This window comes from Peromyscus leucopus, chromosome 2 (genome assembly GCF_004664715.2).
Source record: "Peromyscus leucopus breed LL Stock chromosome 2, UCI_PerLeu_2.1, whole genome shotgun sequence".
Taxonomy (NCBI): domain Eukaryota; kingdom Metazoa; phylum Chordata; class Mammalia; order Rodentia; family Cricetidae; genus Peromyscus; species Peromyscus leucopus.
The window spans coordinates 101,781,780-101,804,672 of record NC_051064.1 but is presented as its reverse complement, the minus strand read 5'-3'; the positions used below and the strand labels follow the sequence as shown (position 1 = coordinate 101,804,672).

General features: G+C 48.8%; 1 protein-coding gene across 1 annotated transcript in view; it reads left to right on the top strand.

The window, feature by feature from the left end:
• The first annotated feature begins 405 nt into the window (after positions 1-405).
• The window catches only part of Kank4 (KN motif and ankyrin repeat domains 4), a 75,621-nt gene continuing 53,133 nt past the window's right edge, over positions 406-22,893 (top strand). The window contains 1 exon segment of the mRNA XM_028870279.2: positions 406-726. The gene's annotated coding sequence lies outside the window, so the exon portion shown is untranslated.

Below are 22,893 nucleotides of genomic sequence, written 5' to 3'. Positions count from 1 at the left end.
GGCATTGATTTGGAAGGAAATTGGAAAGAAAACGGCTCAGGGAACATCTAAGTCCCCGTCATGGATGACCCTCACAATCTCACGCCCCTGCTAGGACCTCACTGTTCACAGAATCTCAGTTGTCAGGCCTTGGTTCGAGTCCTGACTTGGCATTATTACCCTGTCTGATACTGATTCTCCATCACTGTGGGGACAGAAACGTCTAGACTCCAGAGTCTAGACAAACTTAGAGAATCTCACAGGGTCCTGGGGAGATCTGAAAAGCGCCTTATACAGGCTAGGACTTTTTCTGGTTTCTTTACAAAAAGTTTTTCTCCCTAACTCTGTCCAAGGCTAAGACCCTCCCCCTCGGTGTCGCAATTCTGCCCCCTTCCCACACACTAAAGCCCGCGCCGCGTCAGGAAGGCGGGGACTCGGGTGGCGGCAGCGGGGATCCGGCTCCCGCGCTCCCAGTCCCGCAGCTGGCGCGGTGGGTGTGCCCGCAGCGAGTGCGCCCCGGCTCCAGGCCCAGCCCGCCGGCCAGAGGGCGACCGGAGGGTGTGCGCGCCCCGGACGGCAGGGTGCGGCGGCGCGCGGTGCGTGCCAGGACGCGGACGGTGCAGAGGAGGGAGGATCGTGCTACAGAAGACCGTGCAGCCGCAGCTGCGTGCACCCCGAAGCCGGGTGGGCGCCCGCGCTGCTCCGGCACGGTGATCGCTTCCAACCAGAACCTAGCGGCTCTCCAAGGTAAGCGGCCGGGCGCCCTCTGGCCCCAGGCACCCGCCCTGTGCGACCCAGGCTGCGCCGGTCGCCCTCCGCGACCCCTGCGAGCGCCGCGTCCCCGCAGAGGCTGCGGCAGCCTGAGCCGGGCGTCCGGAGGGTCGGTGACAGTGTTGGAGGGGAGCCGCTCTCGCTTTTCAGCTCTGGGGACTGGGGCGATGGTAAAAGGGGGGCCGCGTCGTCCTTGAGACTCAGATGGTGCAGACCCTCGCAGCTGTCCTCAGAGGGACGCTGCGGACTGGATGCAGCTTGCGGGACATGGGGGCGCCTCCCCGCTGGCTTCCGGGACTACCTGCAAAACCCCGAGTCTCTTTCCTTTTGCAAAACATCGCGCCTGGTTCCCAGTCCGCACCTCTCTGCTCCTGGCTGAAGTTTCTAGAGCTACGATGGGATGCGACCTTGGACAGAGGGAGGAGGGCGGCCCTGGATCCGTGTGCTAGGTGCCGGCTGAGGATACTTTGTTGAGCCCGCGTGCCCCCTGGTTAGCTCACCTCCCCTTCCCATTTCCTTTAAGGTCAAATCTTTGACCCTAGTACTTTGTCGCTGCAGACTGGCCAATTACAGATGGGAGCTGGAAAGTCCACGTGTTCTACACCTGGTCAGAACCTACTCTCGCCTCATGCACTAGCCTGGGCTGCAGAAATCCACAGTCTACTACTTCCCAACTACCCTGGGAAGCAGACTTGTAGGATGTGGATGGGCGTTTTCCAGGAGAGAGAGGCTGTTCCATTTCAAGGATGACCTCTGAGGCTTGTGCAAAGTCCTACACACCGAAGAGGGCCGTGGCAGGATCTCCTGCAGCCAGGAGAGAAGGCATCTCTAGTTTAAAGTGCAATCCCAAAGGCTTTTTTTTTTTTTTTTTTTTTTTTTTAACCTGAGGAAACCAAATAGGGTTCCTTAGCCTCTCAGGACTGGGCATAGAAAAGCATGTGGCTACCTACCCACGGAAGCAGAAGTCGAGTCCACTCTGACATTGCCTTGCAAGTACAGCCTCTACCTCAGGGCGCCGTAATGTGTCCCAGGGACAATGAATGAGTTGTGGGAATGATGCAAGGTCCAGATCAAAAGCACAAAAGTTCAGAACCAGGCATTGGGCAAGGTTTTCAGATACAAAAGTAAACAGAACTGTACACTAGTCTCAAGGAGCTTGCAGTCCAATGACCACGATGGCAGTGAATCACATCGATTGGGCGTAGGATTCTGCATAGCTGGGTTCTTTGAGTCTAAACTTGGGTGCCCTGAGAACAGGTGATGGGTTGAGTGTCATCCTGAAGACTGAAGGCTGACTGGTTAGGGGGTAGAAAGACTTTCAGACAGAAGCAGCCTGTGAAAGGGCCCTCCCTGCTCAGCAGCAGAGTTCTGCACAGGAACTGGAAGCCTTTGTTTGCTGGGTGAGGACCAAGGACCCCATGGACATGCCCCTTAGCCCTGCATTCCACTGACTGGGCTAATCCGTGTCTTCCTTTCTCAGCCATGATGTTGGACTATTAGAAGGCCCTGGCTAGGTCAAGTTTACAGGGAAAAACAACAGTTTGCCAGGAGCTTTCTACCTACACCTTTGTTTAAAAACCCGTGGGGTCGGGAGTAATGGTTCTTTCCCGTGCTGTTTCCTGCTGCCACATTCAACTCACAGCTGACAAAAGCCTTTGCTCAGCACTCAAGGAAAAATCTGCTGGAGTGGTGGCTCATCCAGTCCTGTGCAATTAGACCCATGTTGTGTGTGTGGGGGGGAGGGTTGTTGTGTGTGTGTGGGGGGGGGAATGCCCTCACGACATTACCTGCCCTGCCCCCTGCCAACCTCCCGAGCCTCATGTCTGCCTTCTATCACTGCCACAGTTTCTGCAACTGCTGTGTTCCACTCCAGATTACAATTGAGGCAGTTCCTAGACCACACGTTGCCTTTGCCCCGGCGTCCTGTCTAAAATACTCTCTACTTCCTTACCCAGTGAATGCATGTACTGCTGTCAACTTCAACACCAAGGTTAAACTTCTCCACGGACCTTTAACATACAGTTAAATGCTGCCTTTCCTTTGTTTCCAATGGCCTTGGGACATGTTCCTGTAATGCTGAGCATCAGTGGCGCTGAGTACCCCATAAGCAGGGCTCTCCTGTCAGATTTGAGTCTCAAGTGCCTGGTACAGAGCAAAGACACAGAGGAAGTACTCAACAGATTATTTTTAGATGGAAATCATTCAGTAGTTCTCAGCTTTTTAATGGGGAAGAGTAACATGCATTTATCTTTGAGAATATGATGAAAATTATGGATACTCTTCTCCCATGCATATAACTTTACAGTGTCATGCATATTGTTCTCACATGGTTCACCCCATTTCCCAAACTTTGGGCTGTAATTTTCCAGAAAACAGAGGTGCAGTTAACTGCTGAGCTCCCACAGCTAGTTAGGAGCAAAGATTCCAAGCTACTGACTAGAAGGGATCAGGCTCCTCCTGGTATTGGTACTCAGCCTCTCCGAGCCACACAGCAGCCTCATTTCATCCCTGGCATTTTGTGAAGGCCACTGTTCATGACTACAAGATGGATATCTTGGTTTGTCTTAGTTCAGCATCAGCCTAAGGTGGAACAGGGAGAAAAATCTTATTAGGGGCAGAGCTGACAATTAAGAAGACAGATGAGTCATCTCCCTGTCCTGTTCGCCTCCCCTGGCCCACATCATTTGTTATTGAAACTGTTTCCATTGGAGGAGGAGCACACGTACTTCAGGTATCTTCTGAGCCCTGGATTGGATCTGATGGGCTAGACCGAGGCTCAGCTATTGGCCTTGTCAAAGGCTTCTTCCCCACAGAGCTGGCTAAGATGGTGATGGAGTGCTTGCTTGCTGCTGCTGGAGTCTGGCCTGCCACCCCATGCGTTTTGCAGCAGGACACCTGCTTCAGGCTTTCCCATTGCTATGCACATCTTCACTTGTTTTAATTCCGTCAACAAAACCGCATCCTGCCTCTCTGATGTACCTGGCACCGTGCTGGTTCCAGTCTCGAAGAATGTGTGCCAGGGCATGTGGTTCTGCTCTCTAGCCAAGAGGAAGAGGTAACTTCACTGCTTCATACCTAAGGAGGTATGGGATAGGTAGTTAGGGCTTCTGGATCCAAAAATACGCTGACTTACAATACTCAGATCTTAGGGCTGGCTGCCCTAGTGGTTCATTCCCAGCACTGCATGGAAATGGAGAATAAGACCTAGGAAAACTGACCTTGTGCCTGTTCTGTTGTCTCAAGGGGGCCCAACTCTCTTTGTGGTGAATGGATTTGATGATGATGGCCCTTTCTCTCCTATATCTGGGAGACAGTGCTGGCACAGCTGTTGCAGATCCACTCAATTCTGGGTGTGAAACAGGAGCAGTAAGATAAAGGAATAGTGCAAATGTGTGTCCAGCCGGGCACACTCAGTCCTTACCGCCATGCTTGGGTTGCTTACTCAAAATCTCCAGTGCACAGACAAGGAAAGAAAGGGCAGGAAGTTCGCTGCTGTGCTTGGGATCTGGGAAGTAACGATAGGATTGGACAGAGCTGTCTAGCCCTGAGCTCAGGCAGAGGACCACTCTGTGCTCTTCTTGGGGTAGAGCACCTGGGAGGAGGCTTGAGGGCCAAGGAGTCTGGAATGGGAGCCTGGACTCGCCGTGTGATTTACAGCTAGCCTAACTTCTCTGGGTCTCAGAACGCTAGTCTCATAGATGAAGGCTGGACTAAAAGGTTTTTGCTAGGCTTAGCTGGAAATGACTTCTGGTCTCTAGAGATGAAAGGGAAGAAGGGTCCTCATCTAAAAATAGACCCGTCACATTTCCCAATACAGGAAATGTGGTCCCAGGATTTCAAGTAGGTGGGCCATGTGATACTCAGACAGCTGTAACTCATTGATCCTAGAGAAACACATTCCTGCTTCAAGGAAGAAGTACCCACTAGATTTTCCCCCAGGAGCACCGACCCCAATGTCTTGCCTGCTCCTAGCCCACAAAGAGCTTTCTGGGGCCATAGGCAATGTGGGGAAGAACAAAAATGGAGGCTCCCTCTTCAATTTTTTCCTAGAATAGATAAAACTTGTTGGCTACCAATTATATATGGGAGTGTGTGAGTGTATTGTGAGTGTGCATATACGTGTGTGTGAACATGTGTGTGTGTGTGTGTGTGTGTGTGTGTGTGTGTGTGTGTCTTTATGTCTGCTGAGTTTCCTCTGGTATGTATTTGTGGGCTGGGGCTCTGACATCAAGTGACATGCGGGCAGAGAGATGCGGCATGGGGAGAGTTTGTTCCCTAAAGATGAAGAGTAGCCCCTGGTGCCGCTTCCCTCTCATGGCTGTACGTCAGCAACAGCTCTGAGTGAAAGCATCCACTGTTCCTCACGGGACACTGGTCATTGTCTGTTCCTTGCCTCAAGTCCCTTCCACCCTGGAGGATGTAGCACCCCCCAATCTTGGGAGAAAGTTAGATGCAGTTTCCAACTGGGTGGCAGTTGACTAGATAGTTTGATCGGGTCTACATTTACCAGTTATGATGTTGAGTATATGTGGAGGGAGAGCGTTTTATCATTGCAGAGGAAAGGCATTTTATTATTGTTAATGAAATTTTATCATTATTGTTTGACTTTTAACTGACTTTATTTAGTTTTAAATAATTAATTTTTATTTAGTTTTCATTAATTTTATTGTTCCCATTTTAACTGATTCATTTAGTGAGTGTGTGTGTGTGTGTGTGTGTGTGTGTGTGTGTGTGCTCCAGTACCATGGCATGCTCTCTCCTCCTACCATGTTGCTTCTGGATCCTAAACTTAGGTCGTCAAGCTTGATGGCAGGTGCCTTTGCCTTGCTAGTGTTTGAATTTTTAACACATTATTTTCATATTACAGTCATACGATCTTTCAATAAATAAATATTGAAAGTCATGACCCACCTGTGGGGGTGTGGAGGGGAAGAGAGGACAGATGGCTTTACCAGTTACCAGTGCCTGTGAACCGGCCTCCTCCATCAGCGCTGAGCACACTGAGGTAGGGCTCTTCTCACTCGGAAGGCAGAGACACTGGTAAGCCCGGAGAGAGAAAGAGAGAAGCCAGGCACAGCGGTGTTAACATCTAAGCCTAGGCTTGAGCCAGGTGATGCTGTGATGCGGGACCCACCATGGGCCCAGTCCAGCACTGTGCACCCCAGCCCTGGCCTCTCCTTCCTTGAGTTTCAGAGATGACCCAGTCACTGATCCTTCTTCCTGGGAACCGAGGACTTCTCTTTCCCAGGACCTGGCAGGGGTCAGGCAGCCTGGGCACGGGAGAGCCGAGAAAGTTGTATCTGTAGAACTGGGCCTTTGGGGTAGAAAGGGCACAGTGAAGACTCTTCAAGACAGTTAAGAGTAGGCTCGAACATGGATGTTTAACCAGGGTCAACAACCCCAAACTCCTCTTGACAGAATTTAAGAGGAATCTGTGAACTTGGGGGGTGGGATGGGGGGTGACATCTTTGCTTGACGTTTTGTTTTCAGTTGTCAGTGTTGGCAACAAACCACAGTTTGTGTGGAGTAATCGTGTCACGATCAAAATAATAGACTGCTTCATGTTGCATTTTAGTTGCTACAGATACCTTGAAATGTTACTTATGTCGGTTGTGTTGAGACACCAGTAGTTACTACACCAGCTTCTAAAACGGGTAATTTAATGTGTTAATAAAGTACAACACATATTGCTGCATTATACACTTGGTTTTCCAAATTGTAATAATCATATTTTACTTATACTGGTTTTCTTTGTAGGGGAGTTATGTCTTTTCTTTTATGCATTTTCAAACATCCCGAGAAAGGGTCCCTAGGCTTCAGCACAGGGGTAAAGGAGCAGTTAGGAGTCCCGACGGGAAGTCAGTACACTTCATTTACAGTTTCCCATCCTGAGCTTTCACAGACTCGTCTATCTCTCTCTAGTCAGTGGGAGGCATTCCTCAGTGGTAGTAAATCCCACTTGATAGTTGGCAACTTGTCAAAGGCTTGGTTTGTGGTTTGGGTAGAAGGCTTTGATGTACATCCCGAAGTTAACTTACAAAATGCAGGCGCACACGGGAAACCCGTTAGGTCATTCCTGGACACACAGGAAACCTGTTAGGTCATTCCCGGCAGCCCGCAGACCCACCAGACCCTGCTGAGATGGCTCTGCTGATCTCAGGCAAACCAGGCCATTGAAACGGTCAACCACTGGATGTCTGTCTGTCTGAGCCTTAAAGATTTTGTGCAGAGGAACTAACAACCTGCTTGATCAAAGGTACTCTCCAGCCCCAGGAAGACATGCGAAGGGAGAAGCATCTTGGAAGTGGTCCCGGAATGGACGGAATGAAGGAGGCAGCGTGGAGGGGCAGGACAGTGGCCAGATGTTGACTGTGAGGGGCCAGGAGAGGGGAGACTCACTCCAGCAGCCTTCGAGGAATGGTTGGATTTTTGCTAGTTTTTATTTACTTATTTAGAGGCTGGGTCTCACTATGGAACCCGGGCAAGCCTCAAACACTCGGTTATCCTGTTTCAGCCTCCTGAGGGCTGGGCCCCAGGCATCACCACGGTGCCCACTTTGTGCCCCCTTCTATGGAATGTTAATGCGTTTCAGACACGTCCTACCAAGACCGTAAATAAAAGTCATTTGTCTTGACCAGCTAACTAACAAGATAGAATTGTGACCGTTCACATGATGTTAGTGAGCCAAATGAGCCAAAATCTCTTTAAAGCAACCAGAGGAAAATCCACTTGGAAAACCCAGCTGCCATCTTGTCTCAGTAGGAAAGTGCTTACTATCCATTCTCTTTGCTCACTTTCTGTCTTTTCAGACGCCGTCCTTTCCTCCCTCACCCTTAACCAAACCGCGTAGACTTTGTGAGAATAAGGACAAGTCAAAAACTACCGATGCCCTGGAGTTGGGTAGGACTGGGTTCTAATTCCGCCTTTGTCCCCTGCCTCTGACCATCTGAGAGACGGGAATACAAATGCTTCCTTCCTCACGTCCGCGATTTCTCTCCAGTGCTCCCAGGCCTTTCTTTCATCCGTGTGCAACTCCGCTCTCTTTTTAGACTGGCCATTTACCTCCTCCCTAGTCACTCGGGCTCTGTGACAAGGGCTTCTGGAAGCCCCTCAAACCTAGCCCGTGGCAGCAGGGCCTCACACCTCACGGCAGCTGCTGTGGCCTCTGGGAAGAATCCGGTCAGTATACCATGTGTTCCTGTCTCCTCGCCCGGTCCCGGTGCTCAGCCTCACCTGGAGCCTTCTTCTCACTAAAACATCCTCCCAGTAGATACACGTGACTAGCTGGTGACCTTCCCCCCTCTTGACGGAGCTCTTGCTCATTGCTGGAACACACCTGCACCCTCCCTTCCCTGAGGCAGACACCTGGTCAGGGCTCTATCACCCAGGGCTCGTTTTCTCCCTCCTTTTGAACTCTGCTTCTTCCTCCCTCCACACAGTCCTGCCTCTCTTGTCCAGAGGTGCTGCCATCCACATTCTGGGCTCACAGCGCTCCAGCAAACCTCCCTGGTTGCCTAGACTACCTCTTCATCCCATGAGGATGCTGAGGACCAGGGAGGGCAGGTATAGGCCTGAGTGGCACAGGGACTGAGTGGCTGACCTAGAGGAGAGCACCATGCCTCTGGTTCCAGCTCCGTGCCCTACCTTCTGGGGTGACAGTGTGTCTTCCATACTGCAGAGTAAAGTGATATTTTGGATAGGGGACATTCAAGGAACACATCCCCCCCCCCTCCGCAGAAACAGACTTATGTCCCTTTTACCCTGGCCTAAGGCTAGCCATCTCTGGCCTAACCTTCTTCCATATCCTTACCCCTGCCTCTCAGCGTTTCCAGTCACTGAATGGAGTCCTGTGTTAGCTAGGCTCATGGATGATGCCCAGTGGTGCCAAAAGGCTCCTGCCCAGTAGCTCCGCCCACGGCCAGAGCTGAGGCCGGACATTCCCCACATTGGGACCATTCCTTTGGACTACTGTGCCTTTCAGAGAACTATTGTTCAGATGCAGTCTGCTAGAGCACCACAGCGCGGTTCTAGAAGGGTGGAAGAGCACTCCCCCTGTTAGTCAGGGTCCTACCTGTAAAATGGGTAACAGATTTATGCAGGGTACCCAAGACGTTTGGCCCATATGTAGCCATTAAAATTGGCTATTCCCTCACCTTTTCCAAATCATCAAGATTGTTAGTGAGTACCTTATTCTACTAGGTTATGTGTTTATTTATTTATTTGAGGTAGGGTCTCATTATGTAGCCCTGGCTGGTCTGGAACTCACTATGTAGACCAGGCTGGCCTCAAACTCACAGAGATGGGCTTGCCTCTGCCTACCAAATACTGGGATTAAAGGCGTGCGCCATCATACCGAGCTCTTCTAGGTTTGTTTGTTTGTGGTTTTGTTTTTTCAAGACAGGATTTCTCTGTGCAACAGCCCTAGCTGTCCTGAAACTTGCTCTGTAGACCATGCTGGCCTCGAACTCACAGAGATCTGCCTGCATTTGCCTCCTGGGTGCTGGATTAAACACAGGTGCTACACTACCGCCCAGTTTTCTTCTAGGTTTTTAGAAAGTATTTTACCTATTTAAGAGATGCGGCCTCCTTCATTTGGGACTCTTTTTTTAATTTTTTTTTTAAATTCTGATTGTAAAATGGTCTTGAACTCCATTTTCTTGTCTGTAAGGTTGGTCTGAAATCATACCTCACTCTTTTCATTGAGGATTTGCTGAGCTGACCCTCCTGTGGACACCTGGCCTACCCACGACTCTCAATATGGTCTCATACAGCCATATGGGTGTTTTTGTCTCCCGAGTTCATTTTGAGATCCAACCCCCCAGGGTGATGGCATTAGGATCCAGGCTTCTGGAAGGCAGATAGAGCATGAGGGTAGAGCCCTGGTGCAGGAGACTGCTCCTTATCAAAGGACCCAGAGAGCTTTCTTATTTCTTATCCTTTGTGGGTATACAGCAAGCAGTTGCCAGCCTGGGCACTGGAAGCAGGCCTCGCCAGAGCTAGTCCGGGCTGGCGTCCTGGGTGCAGCCTTCCGGCGTCATAACTGTGGGAAGGAAGCGTCAACCATATGAGCCACCCTGTCTCTGTTACAGTGGTACTCAGAGTTACCCTATAGGGTAGTCCTTCCAGTGGTCAGCAAGGAAGAGGAAAGCGGGCGGGGAGGAGAAGCTGGAGTGATAGACCCTCCTCTCCCTCCTCCCCTTCCTCCTCCTCATTTTTCTCCTCCTCCTTTTCCTCCTCTTCTTCCTGCTCCTCTTCTTCCTGCTCTCCCTCCTCCTCTTCCTCTTCCTCCTCTTCACTTTTCTCCTCCTCCTCCTTTTCCTCCTCTTCTTCCTCCTCCTCTTCTTCCTGCTCTTCCTCCTCTTCTTCCTCTTCTTCTTCCTCTTCCCCTTCCTCCTCCTCATTTTTCTCCTCCTCTTGCTCCTCCTTTTCCTCTCCTCCTTCCTCTTCCTCTTCCTCCTTTTTCTCCTCCTCTTCTTCTTCCTCCTCTTCCTCCTCCTCCTCCTAGCTGCGAGGTGAAGTCTGGGTGAGGCAGGCTGGCCATCTTTCTCTGAATTCTCTGGTATACTGCCCTGCTGCTGGTCCTCCCTGGTGACTGAGGTGAGGAGACCAGTCTCCCTTCACATTGATAGCAGGATGAGAATCCATGGGGATCAATGATTTGAGAGACATGCTGGCTTGGGAGAACACAGGCAGGGCCAGATTCTCTGTGGTTCCCTGGGACCGGATGGCTGTCTCCTGCCAAGGTCAGAGTGGGTCCAGGAGAGGCGTAGGCTGGCCCTCCACCAGCTTGTTAAAGGGAAGGAAGGCATGAGTGTTGCTTTCCAAGTTGTTCTAGACCCATGGGGCCTCATTTCTTGGGGTGTCTGGGTGAGAGTCCCCAACTTGTCCTGACTCAGGAAAGCCCACTCTCTGGACAGACAGCTGCCTGGGCATCAGGAATGTGCCCAGTTCTTCATGAACATGGTCCGCTCTGAGCCTCTGTGGCTCGATTCTCATCAGCCGTGGGGAGGCTCTTGCCTACCAAGTCGTAACTACAGCTGGCTTCCCCCAAGCAGGGCCTGACTGAGGTGGAAGATCTCTGACCCTAGAGCTTGAGACCAGGAGCAAAGAGTTCACGGGGGTGAATGCTGGAGACCAGGAGCCAAGAGTTCATGGCGGTGAATGCAGGTTCCCGGGCCCAGAAGCCAAGAGCTTCCTGCTATGTTGGGGTGAGGTACTTGCTGGGGTAGGGGCAGTGGCTGGGAGTTTTCGCCTGCAGCAGAGTACAGTGGCTTTAATCTCAGCCCAGTAGCTGGCTCTCTTAACGTGTGTGTGTGTGTGTGTGTGTGTGTGTGTGTGTGTGTGTGTGTGTGTGTGTTGTACCATGTGTGTGCCTAGTGCCCAAGGGGGATAGAAGAGGTGTAAGATGCCCTTGAAGTGGAGTAACAGGCTGTTGTGAGTCACCATGTGGTATGGGGAACCAAACTTGGGTCTCCTCTTAACTGCTGAACCCCAGATCTCACGTTTCTCAGTGGCCTGTGGCTTCATTTTTTTCTTTCTTTCCTCTTTCTCTCGGTGTCTTTTCCTTCCTGCCCCTCTCCTCCTTGCTTCCTACAGCCAGTAAATGTCGCCTGATGACAGGCACGGGACTAGGCACTCCACTAGGCAAGGAGTTCTCGATGATGTTCAGAGGAGTAATCTGTTCTGATAGATCGAGACGGAGTTACCCCGCTTCTCGTGGGGACTGACAGACTGCAAGTGCTGTTGGTCACAGGCAGAGGGAGGGGACAGTGATGTGTGATGTGTGGGGTAAAGCAGGTGCTGACAGGTAAAGCTGTCCACAGGGCTGGATAGGGGTCACAGACTAAGAAAGGAGGAGAATTCCAGTTGAGGGAACTCTCCCGAGAAGAGAGTCTACAAGTCATGCAAAGCTATGGGGGGACACAGAAGGCTGACGACAGCCACAATGTCCCAGACTCACCCAAGTCGTAACTGGCAGCAAGAACCTGTCTTTCTTTCTTCCAATGTGTGATCTAACAGAAAGATTTCAACGTGGAGAGACAGCAGTGGTCAGAGTGTGAGAAGTACAAACGGGAGCAGAGGAGGAGTTTCCAAGGGACCCAGGGAAAGGCAGGGTTAACTGAGGTAGGGATTAGGAGTTAAATAGATGGGCTACTGAGGCAGATCTCTGAAGGATACCCTAGTGGAGTCGTTGAGACCACACCGTCAGAGGCTGAGGCTGCCTAGGTCCACGTGAGGCACAGGCTGTGCTCATGGCAGAGAAGGTGGAGGTCAGGCCAGAACTGGGGCCCGAGACATTCCGTCTTGCTGCAGACACTGCCTCGCATGGTGCCGTCTGTCTGTTTTGCCTGTATGGTATTTTTTTAAAACTATTTTTATTAATTCCCTTAGAATCTCATGCAATGTATTTTGATCTTTGCGGTATTTTAAAGAGGAGTTAAGTCAACATTTAAAAAAAACAGATTTTACATAAGTCCACACTCCTGTCTTCTGAGGAAAGAAAAGTCTGGTGTGGAAATGCCAGCCTTGAGTTAATCTCCAGATGGCCACTGTATCCCGGAGGTGAGCAGTGAGGCTTCAGGTAATTGGAGCTGTGGTTTAAGTTTGCCTGAAATCTTCACCACACTATCACCCCAGAACCAAAGCCACGAGCCCAGAAAGTACCAAGTAGTTCGTTACAGGGGAGGAGAAAGGAAATTCCAGAGGATGGGCATTGTGATCCCTTTATCAGATTGGGCACGGAATGCTGCCACTCTTTGGAGAAAGTTTCATTGTCAATAAAAAAGTAAGCATCCGAGGTAGATGGATGCCTTGTGGCCTGGGCGGACAGGAAGTGAAAGGGTGGGCCACACCAGGAAGGATGCAAACGGTGGGGCCCGAGGGGGAACCCTTTTGTTCATATCAGTTCACAAAAATAATGGAGAAAATTCCAAACTATAAAGAGCTGGTGGGTGGGGGTATGGGAACGTTCGGAGTGTGCTGGTCTAGACTTAGTACTGTCCATATAGGATCTCTATATAAAACTGTATGTCTTTACGTAGATAAGTGATGAATGGCTGGATGGATAAAAAGGTAGTTGTTGATCTGTAAATGGACATTTTATAAATCGAAACAGGACTTTACTGTCCCGGTCCATGTATTCTTTGATGCTTTAGCTTAAGCAAATGGCAGGCCACTCATTATGTCCAGGCGTGTATAAAGAGAGTCTTCCATAGGAAACACTTCTGGCTGAGAAGAGCAGACTTTGAACTGTGCCCCTCCAAAGCCTCGGTTTTCCTCCTCTATAAAATGGGGATAGCAATTCAAAGGGCCACAGTGAACTGCCCTCAGTGCAGTTCTGGGGGCTCCGTGATCTCAACCCACTGCACAATGGAGGAGCACAAGCCCTGCCTACAGCCTCCATTCCTGGGATTCCATATTCTCCACTCTTCACCACGTTGCGGGGAGGGCTCGGAGGGAGAGCCAGTCTGGGATGAATTATCACTTTTCACTCTGTAAAATCTTGTTTTTGGTGCTGGATAGTCTTAAAATCTCAAGCAGTTCATTAACAGCAGAATCCAGGTTTTGTCTGGGGTGTCTTCCCTAGAACATCCTTTTTTTATTCATCAGAAGGAAAAGTCCCAAAAGCCGGGTATGTGTTCTCTGATGGAAAGACTGTGTCCTGCCTTTACTGTCCCTCGGGAGTGGGGGTGGGGTGCTTTTCTGCTAGTGGGGGGAAGTCAGCCCCTTAGCAGAACACAGAATGCATGCGCTATCTCTACACCACCTTGTCCTGCACCCCAACTTCCTCCTTCCACACCCCCTCATTTCCACAGCTAGATTCCAACTGTACCCTTCCTTCCTTCCTGTTAAGATTTATTTTTATGGTGTTTAATTAGTGTTTGTGCATGGAGATGTGGGTATGTGCGTGTGAGCGCAAGTGCCCCAGCTGGCCATGATCGCCTGGAGCTGGAGTTCCAGGTGCTTGTGAGCTGAATGAGTGGGAACCACATGCAGTCCCTCTTTAAGAACAGACTCTTAAGCACTGGGCCATTTCTCTAGCCCAGCCCCTTTCTTTTCTGTGACCCTCCATTAGCAAAGCACCCCTGCTCCCATTACCTCATTAATACCACCCGCCAAGACTATAGATTAAGTCAGGACTGTGAGGCCAAAACGTGAGGAAGCTAAAGCCCAGAGAAGTTTTGATGTGCCTAAACTCAAACAAACAAACAACACAACACAACACAAACAACAACAACAAACGTCAGGCAAGGTTGAGTTAGGATCTCGACTGCAGGCCACACTGGCTGGCTGGCTGGTGTTGCTGCCTTCCTAATTGCTACCAGACTTGTCCTGCACGGCATGGGGGTGGGGGTCAGCCCTAGCCCTCAGCAGTCGGAGGCTGGAGACATGTTTTAATTGTGTGTGTACATGAGGTGTGTTCACAGGGAGGTATAGGACGGCACACGTGCAGAGGTTGAGGGGACAGTTTGAGGGGACAGGTTTGCTCCTTCCACCCTGTGGGTTCCGAGACCCAAACTCAGGTCTTCAGGCTGGTGGCAAACTCTTTGGAAGGCAGGATGTGTTTGGCATTGGTGTTCTGGGAGAGACTGATGGAAACTGGTGGATCGGACAGCGCTCAGGTCAGTGGAGGAAGCAGAGCGCATGGGGATGGGGATGGGGTGGAGGAAGTTGGTTGTGAATAGCCTGGTACACAGCCAGGACACCAAAGGGGATTTTAGATCAGAAGTGGATCCAGGGTCAGTCCTCATGGTCACTGGAGTCTGTGGACCTTCTAGACATTTGAATTTACTTCAGATGTTTGGGGCCTTTCTTGCCCCATTCAGTGGCACGTCATATCATCTTCACATAGCCCAAAGAGGACTCCTTTATTCAGGCCATGCCTTTTTGGCCCTTCATTCCTATTTCCTACCAAACCCTCCCAGCTCTGTCCCCCTCTCTCAGAAGAGCAGAGTTCTGTTCACATAAGCTCCTTGCTTAAGTGGTCACACTGACCTTGTACTTTCAGCCTGAACTTAATACCACTGTTGCCTTAAAGACCAGTGTTTACCAATAGCCATATAGTTTGGATCTCATTTGAAGCATTTGATAGAACACAAAATAACAGCAGGTAGAATTAATTGTAAATATATCTTACTTAACCCAACATATCCAAGATGTGTCAACAAGTACTCAGTATTAAGAGAGAGAAAGAGAGATTTGCGTTAATGTTTCACACCAAGCTTTTGAAGCCTGCCTGCAGAGCGTTTTGTTTAGGCTAGCCCTGTTCTAGTGCTGTAGGCACAGGAAGTTGGCGGAGAGTTATGGGCCTCCACTATTAAACCAAGGAAACCCATGAGTGTTAGAAAGCCTTGGGGCCCCTTTTTAATGAGGGATAGGGGGCCAGTCAACAGACCTCAGCTGTCACATGCCATAGCTACATGCTTGTCCTTTCCACTGTGCTTGCTACATGGATGGCAGGATACTAAAACACCCCATTTCCCAATTCCATCATTTGCTGTGTGTATCCTCTTTTGTACTCTATTACCCCCCACACACACACACACTGACTCCTTTTAGGTTAGACTTCACCATCCCATTTCCCTAACTCAGGACAAGGTCTACGTGGAATCCATGGCCTCTGGCTGCATCTGCTACTTGATGACCCCCCCCCCCCACCATGTTTGTCCCAATGACCTCTCACGCCCTCTCCTCGCGGCCTGATACAAACCTCAGCTGCTTTCCCCAAGTTCCCAGATCCTACCAGCCCCCTCACACCCTGCCTTCAGCTCTCCTGAGAAGAGAAAGTGGGTATCATGTGGCTTAGATGCCCTCATCTCCACCTCAGGGTCTCTCCGCCTTGCTTTTTCTTGCCAGAGACAAACTTTTAGAATTTTCCTTCTCCACCTCCAGAAACCCTTCCCATCTACCTGGCCTTTGGGTAAAAGTCGAGGACACAGTGACTAGAGCCTCTGGCTTCAAGCCTTTGTTCCTCCAGCTGCTGATGTATGGAAATCACTTAGCCTCTGGGTCCACTTGGGCTGCTGTTCCAGACAGCCATACACTGGGTAGCTTCAAAACTAGTTTGCTCCTCACAGCTGAAGAGGCCAGGAGCCCTAGATCAAAGGTTTGGTTGGACGCTTCCTGGCTCTGAGACGTCATCTTAGTGTGTTGACCTGGTGGTAGGGGACAAGGCAGCGTTCTGGAAATTCTTGTAGGAAACCTAACGTCACTGCGCCCACCAGAGCTCCATTCCTGAGACCGTCACACCCAGGGCGGATTTAAAAACGAACTGGGGCACAAACCTCCATCTACAACCTTTTCCCCATGTGTAGTTTCTTCTTTGAAAAAATTGGAACAAACTGACTAAAACAGCCGGCTGCTGCAGGGTCTTCATCTCAATAAAGGAATTTAGCAGGGCGGAAGTGGCGCACACCTTTAATCACAAGCACTCAGGAAGCAGAGGCAGGTGGATCTCTGTGAGTTCAAGGCCAGCCTGGTCTACAGAGTGAGTTGCAGGACAGCCAGGGCTACACAGAGAAACCCTGTCTTGAAAAAACCAAGGGGGAGGGGGAATCAATAAAGGAATTTAAGAGTGAACTCAGAAGAAAGCTCAGAGACAATTTTATTAGTTATTTATTTAATAATAAAACCTCAAAAATAAAAGGCAGGCAAGATGGAATCCTCAGCTGCCTTGAGGTGGGGGCTGGGGGTTGAAGACAGAGAATCAGAAGAGTGAAAGCATACCATATGTAAGTGGGTACATGGCGGGGAAGAGAGCTTCAGAGACAGAGTTTAAAAGACAGAGAGGATGGCTCAGTGGTTACACTGACTGTTCTTCCAGAGGACCCGGGTTCAATTCCCAGCACCCACATGGCAGCAAACAACTGTCTCTAACTCTAAGATCTGACATTTTGCAGGCAAAATACCAACGCAAATAAAATAAAAGTAAATAAATTATTATTTTTTAAAGTCCAAAGTACCAGGGAAAGCACACTTAAGCTCTGGCCAGCATCCAAAAGAGAAAGAGAAAGATCACAGAAAGGTGAACAGACGGAACAGAATGCCACAGCAGCTCTGGGGGGACTGTATGTATTAGGGGCAGAGTTTCAGGGAAGGAAAAGTTCGTTATCTCATTAAAGGAATAAACGTTCCTCCCATCTCTCTAGCATAGTGTTAGGTGACTCTGCTTTCCTGAGGGGTGGTCCCTTGGCTAGGTGATTGGTCTTAATGGAGGAGAGGATGACACATCTCCACTCAGAGGTGGATTCCATTCTCTTGACTAGAAGGAGATAAATTTTTCCTTAGTGGGTGTCCAATGCTACATTTGGACTGGGCATATCATCCCTTCCTCTATGTTTCAGTGGAATGAGGGGGATGGGCCAGTTAACCGCATAGGCTGGCCCAGTTCTTATGCTCCACGAATCAGATTCTGTCTGTTCTTACTCAGGACCTACTGTGCTCTCTGTACACGACAAAGGCTGCTTGGCAAGGCAGAGAGAGAGAGCACAGGAGGCATTTTCCTAGCTGTCACAAAGCTGAAAACAATTCAGGAAGGCAATGCCAACACACGGGAGACTACCAGCTGCGCGAGACGTTATAAGCCTGTGCCTGCATTTCAGACTGTAGCTGCTGTTGGGTTGTTGGGAAGGTCGGTGGGTAAAAGTGCTCACTGTACAAGTCTGACAACCTGGGTTTCATCCCCAGAGCCCTGACAGTGGCAGGAGAAAACTGACTCCCAAAAGTTACCTCCGCACATGTGCTATGGTGTGCTCATAACTGCATTCACATATACATTCACACAATAACAATAAATGAAATTAAATTGCTGTTCTCTCTCTCTGTCTGTCTGTCTGTCTTTCTCTCTCTCTTTTCTTCTCTCTCTGTCACATGTTTTCTTCTCTGCCCCATTTGCTTGGTGAACTCTTACTCATCATTCGAAAGCCAGCTCAAGTTTGTGATGTCTGTATGCGCTCCTGAATCTCTCTGAAGCTTTACCTGCTCCTTTCTCACACCAGAAGTCCTTATTTAGACCTCTATTTCCCATTTGGGATAGTGAGTTAATTAAAGGAAAGAACTCTGTCTTATTCTTCTGTAAACCTACAGAACCTGGCTCTGTGTCTGAGCCATTGTTTGAGATGGACAGGTGCATGGGCACATCTGGGAGATTGGCCTTTGAAAGGAAGGGGCTCCTCTTCCTCCTCCTGCTGCTGCTGGACTGTGTGACCCACGCTCCTGGGCTGCGGCAGCATGATCGTCACCATCTCCAACAGTGGTGGGGAGACCTGGCCCTTAGGGCCTCCCTGGCTCAGGAGAGGGACTTGCAGAAACCACATGCTCCAAGGGGCTATGGTGAAGGCAGCCTTTATATTTGGCTTTGTAGGCTGAGGTCTCCATGCTCCAGAAGTGGGTAAGTATGCTGGGCAGGCTCCAGGCTTCACGCCCATACCAAACGTCTGCTGACTGCAAAGAATAGGAGGCCTTGTGTGTCCTGGCGGTGTTCCAAGGGAAGTAGTTCAGTTGTTCTTCTGTGTTGCGCATCAGCTCCTTCTTTTAAAGAAAAACAACCCCCAAGAGAAAATCTCTCACAGGTTCTAATCCATCCCACAGACCAAATTTCAAATCACTTGCTGCCCTCAAAATGAATCATGTGAATAATCACTTGATCCAACCGCTGCATCCTTATGGGGCAAGGCTGTGGTTCAGCCCTGGAGTTGACAGGAGAAGATGCAGACTGCATTACTTTAGCTCCAGTCCTGGTAGCCAGGGGTTTGAAGACCTTTGGGAACGCAGCCTCATTCCTTCTCTTGGGCTTAACTGCTATTCCTGCTTTGAAGCCTTGCCCTTGCCTGTTTCCCACTTCTGCATCTGAAGTTTGCTTCCTGCCCATTCTCCATGCTCAGCCACCAGCTCCCCTCACCCCAGGCCTTTTGGACAGTTGTGGGCTGAAGCCTGCCTCAATCTGGCTAGTAAAGCCTCATCAGGAATGCTGACTGGGACACCAGTTCCGCCCCGTGCGGGCTTTGTGACTATGACTACGTCTGACTTAGTGAGCCTGTCTGTACTTCGGCTCCAAACAGGAAAAAGACATAAGGTGCTGGCCCAGAGGAGAGTGCCAGGCAAATGGAAGGGATGATGGTTTATCTCTAGGCCGGTGCACAGCTCTCCATAAACAAGAGCAAAGCAACCAACTCCTGCTGAGCACCTGCTGTTTCCCTCTCTCCCCAGAACAGTGTTCTCTACATACCCAATACAATGCTAAGAATGGGTATGTCGTTAGATGTGTAGCTCATGCTTGGAATCCGAGCACTTGGGAGGCTGAGGCAAGGAGTTACCTTGAATTTGAGGTCTGTGTGGGCTACAGAGTGAGTTCCTGGTAAGTCTAAGTTACATATTGAGAATCTATGTAAACATACACACATATGATATAGATAGATGATAGATAGATAGATAGATAGATAGATAGATAGATAGATAGTCAGTCTAGTAAGCAAACAATAAAAACAGCCTGGAGAGATGGCTCAGCTGGGAAGGTAGCTGTTATGCAAGTGTGAGGCCTGAATCTGGACCCCAAGCACCATGTTAAAAAGCTGGGTATGGCGATGCAGGTCTGTAGTCTTAGCACTGGGGAGACAGAGACAAGAGGATCCCCGAGGTTCGCTGGCCAGCTAGTCTTGCCAAATTGGTGTGCTCCAGGTTCAGTGAGACAGCTTGTCTCAAACACAAGGTGGAGAGTGTCAGAGGGAAACCTGGCGTGGCTCTCTCTCCTTCACATGCCCGTGCACACGCACATTTACTCGTGGATACACAACCCAGCAAGAACAGACAGCCGTGGAGCCATACAGACAGTCGCAGGTACTAAGTAGTTATTTATAGCCCCCCTTTATAGCTGGGGGAGCTGGGTCAGAAGTTTGCTAACTCTGGAGTGCTGAGTTTTGCTGAGGTCTGCAGAGCCCTTTCCTGCCCCCTCCAAACCAGACACCCCATCACACCTGTGCTCCTTAGTGCTGCGGCACAAGTGTCTCTTCCTTTATTGCACACTCATACCAGTCCATGGAACCGGCACATACACATCAACAACTCCTCAGGAGAGCTCAGCAGACTATGGTTTGCAAAGCACCGAATGGGAGTTTATAAAATATTTTTTAAAGTCGGCAAATGGTGCCGGGAAAGCAAAGGCAGATTCATCTCTCACGCTGCACAAAAATCAGTTCACAATGGATCAATGACCTTAATGTAAGACCTGAAACTTTGAAATTGCTAGGGGAAAATGAAGGAAAAAGACTTTAAGATATATGTATGGGCAAGGACTTTCTGAAAAGGAAGCCAATACTACGTGTAATGATCCCGAGGATTGACAAATGAGACTATAGGAAACCAAGACACTTCTGTACAGCAAAGCCAACAATCACCAGAGTAAAGAGACATCCTACAGAACGGGGCAGAGTGTTGTCAACTACTCGTTAGACAGGGAATTATATCCAGTGTAAGACAAATTGCTGAACAGTCTTGTTAATAAAAAACCCGGAGCCAGATATTGGGGTAAAAAGCTGAAAGATCAGGAAAGCAGAAGGAGAGGAACCGACAGCCCACTATTTTTACCAGCTTTACTACTTTTAGAAATAACCTCAGCGCCCCGGCGTGCAGCGCTAATGAGAGTAGAGCACAGCTTTTTGTATACTCATGCCTATATGCCTTTTCTGTCCCTGCCCTCTTACTTCCTCTCTCCGCCCAGTTACATCACTTCCTCTTTCTGCCCAGCTCTATCACTTCCTGTCTGTCTGTACAGACCTCTAGACCTCTATGGTTAGTGCTGGGATTAAAGGCATGTGCCAACATGCCTGGCTGTGTTCTCAGTGTGTCCTTGAACTCACAGAGATCAGATGGATCTCTGCCTCCCAAATGATAGGATTAAAGGTATGTGCTACCATTGCCTGACTTCTATGTTTACTATAATGGCTGGCTTTTTCCTCCAATCCTCAGATAAGTTTTATTGGAGTACACAGATAATATATAATAAAAATCCAGTATATATAAAGAACCACAAACATTAAACACAGACGCACCATCTGAACAATAAATGGGATAATGAACTGAATACATGGCTAAGGAATTTGAACACCTTTTCAAGTTTTTATTAGCTATTTTTATTTCTTCTTTGGGGAGCTATCAGAGAAATGCAAATTTAAAGTTTTAAGGTTCTATCTCCCCCCAGTCAGACAGTATATGCTAATGAGAGTCTAGTGAAAGATCACTTACTCATTGCAAATGAGAATGTCCTCTTGTGCAGCCAATGTGGAAATCAGTGTGGAATTTCTCAAAAACTAAAAATAGATGCACCATTATGACCTATTGATACCACTTCTGGGTATACACCCAAAGAAATATAAAGCAATATACAACATGCTTGTTCCTATACTAATTTCAGTACTCAAGAAACAGAACCAGCCTAGATGCTTATCAAAAGATGAATGAATAAAGAAAATGTACATGTATACACAATGGGATTTTATCCAGCCATAAAAATGAAATCATGAAGAAAAATGGATGCACCTGGAAATCATTATGTTAAGTGAAATAAGGCAGACTCAGAAAAACAAAATTCCTTATTTTCTTTCAAATGTGGGACCTAGATTTAATTTACACAAAATAAACATTAATATTACAAGTACAGTAAATAAATATTCTCTTATTATATAAAAAAAAAAACAGATGTAAAGTAGGTAAGAGGGGGCATGGTGACGTACGCCTATAATCATAGTAGTAAGAACACTGAGGTGAAAAGATAGAACACTTGAGGCCAGCCTGGGCTATGAATATGAAGCAGGCCCTGTCACAAACAAGCCAGCCAGGCCGAGGGCGCAGAGGCATCACCTGGAGGACTGGTTCAGACAGATTCCGATCCTGTGTCCTTTGATCACCCAAGTCCACCACTCTCATGCCACAGGTTCCCATAGGGGATGTAGGGTTGAGAGCAGGACCAGGGCAGGCTTCCAATTCAAGTCTTGCCTTGGGGTAGCTCATGGTTTTCATCTGCCCTTGGGGTGGGTGCGTTGGACACAGGCCCTCCGCCCAGGACTACGGTAGTCGGATCCCTCTGACTTTGTGGGGAAATGCCCCATTGGCAGGGAGATACATCTCCCTAGTTATACAAGGCAGGATCCATGGTTGTCAGGCCAGTTCTATACAACCCAGTGAATGACAGGAAAGCAAAATTAATGGGCACCCCCAAACCCTTGTTTCTGGCTCAAAAATATGTCTATGAAATGGAAATTTTGACAGCTGCAAATAACATTGTATACAAAATTGATGAGCATGGAACTCAACTGCTGCTGTCAGTTGAATAGCTCTTAAACGCCCCGAGTCTCCTTGAAGGTTATTTGAAACCTAGTTGTGTTTTTATTGATTAAGACTGCATTTTTCCACTCTATTCCTTGGCAAATAAATTTATTTATGGACCTATTGCATCCCCTGAAAATACTTACATTTTAATAGTCACTTGATACCCCGTGAGCGTGGCTATGACAGAATCCAAGTCTAGACTCTTCCTTCGCTGATCTTTTTAAATTAAAAACAATTTATTATTTTATGTGTATAGGTGTTTTGACTGTACAGATGTCAGTGTACCACATGCCCAAGGAGGCCAAAAGAGGATGTCAGCTCCCCAGGAACTGGAGTTGCAGACAATTATGAAGCTCCATGTAGGTGCTTGGAATTTAACCCAAGGTCCTCTGGAAGAGCAGCCAGTGCTCTTAGCCCACTGAGCCATCTCTCCAGCCACCTTGCTAATGTCTGGCTTCTTCTCTTTCAGTTTAGGCTCCAAGTAACTTGTTTCACAGACAGTTGCAAAAACTAGAGAAAAGAGTCCACTCTGTGCTTAACTCCATGAAGCTGGACAAACCCCCTCTTATTAGATCTGTGCTCTTGAACCTGTTGTCCATGAGAAGGCTATAAACTACCTAATAAGACCATCAGCCAGTTAAGTAAGCATCCTTAGCATTTGCACAGAGCAGTGTGCACATAACAACTATTATTGTAACAATGTAAGTATCTGTATTTATGTAAGCCCTAGTTTTCTCACCATAAAATAGTTACAATGGAGAATAAAACTATTAGTGAGTATTCATAACTTTACCTGTGACGCCTTCTGAGTAATTCTTTTCT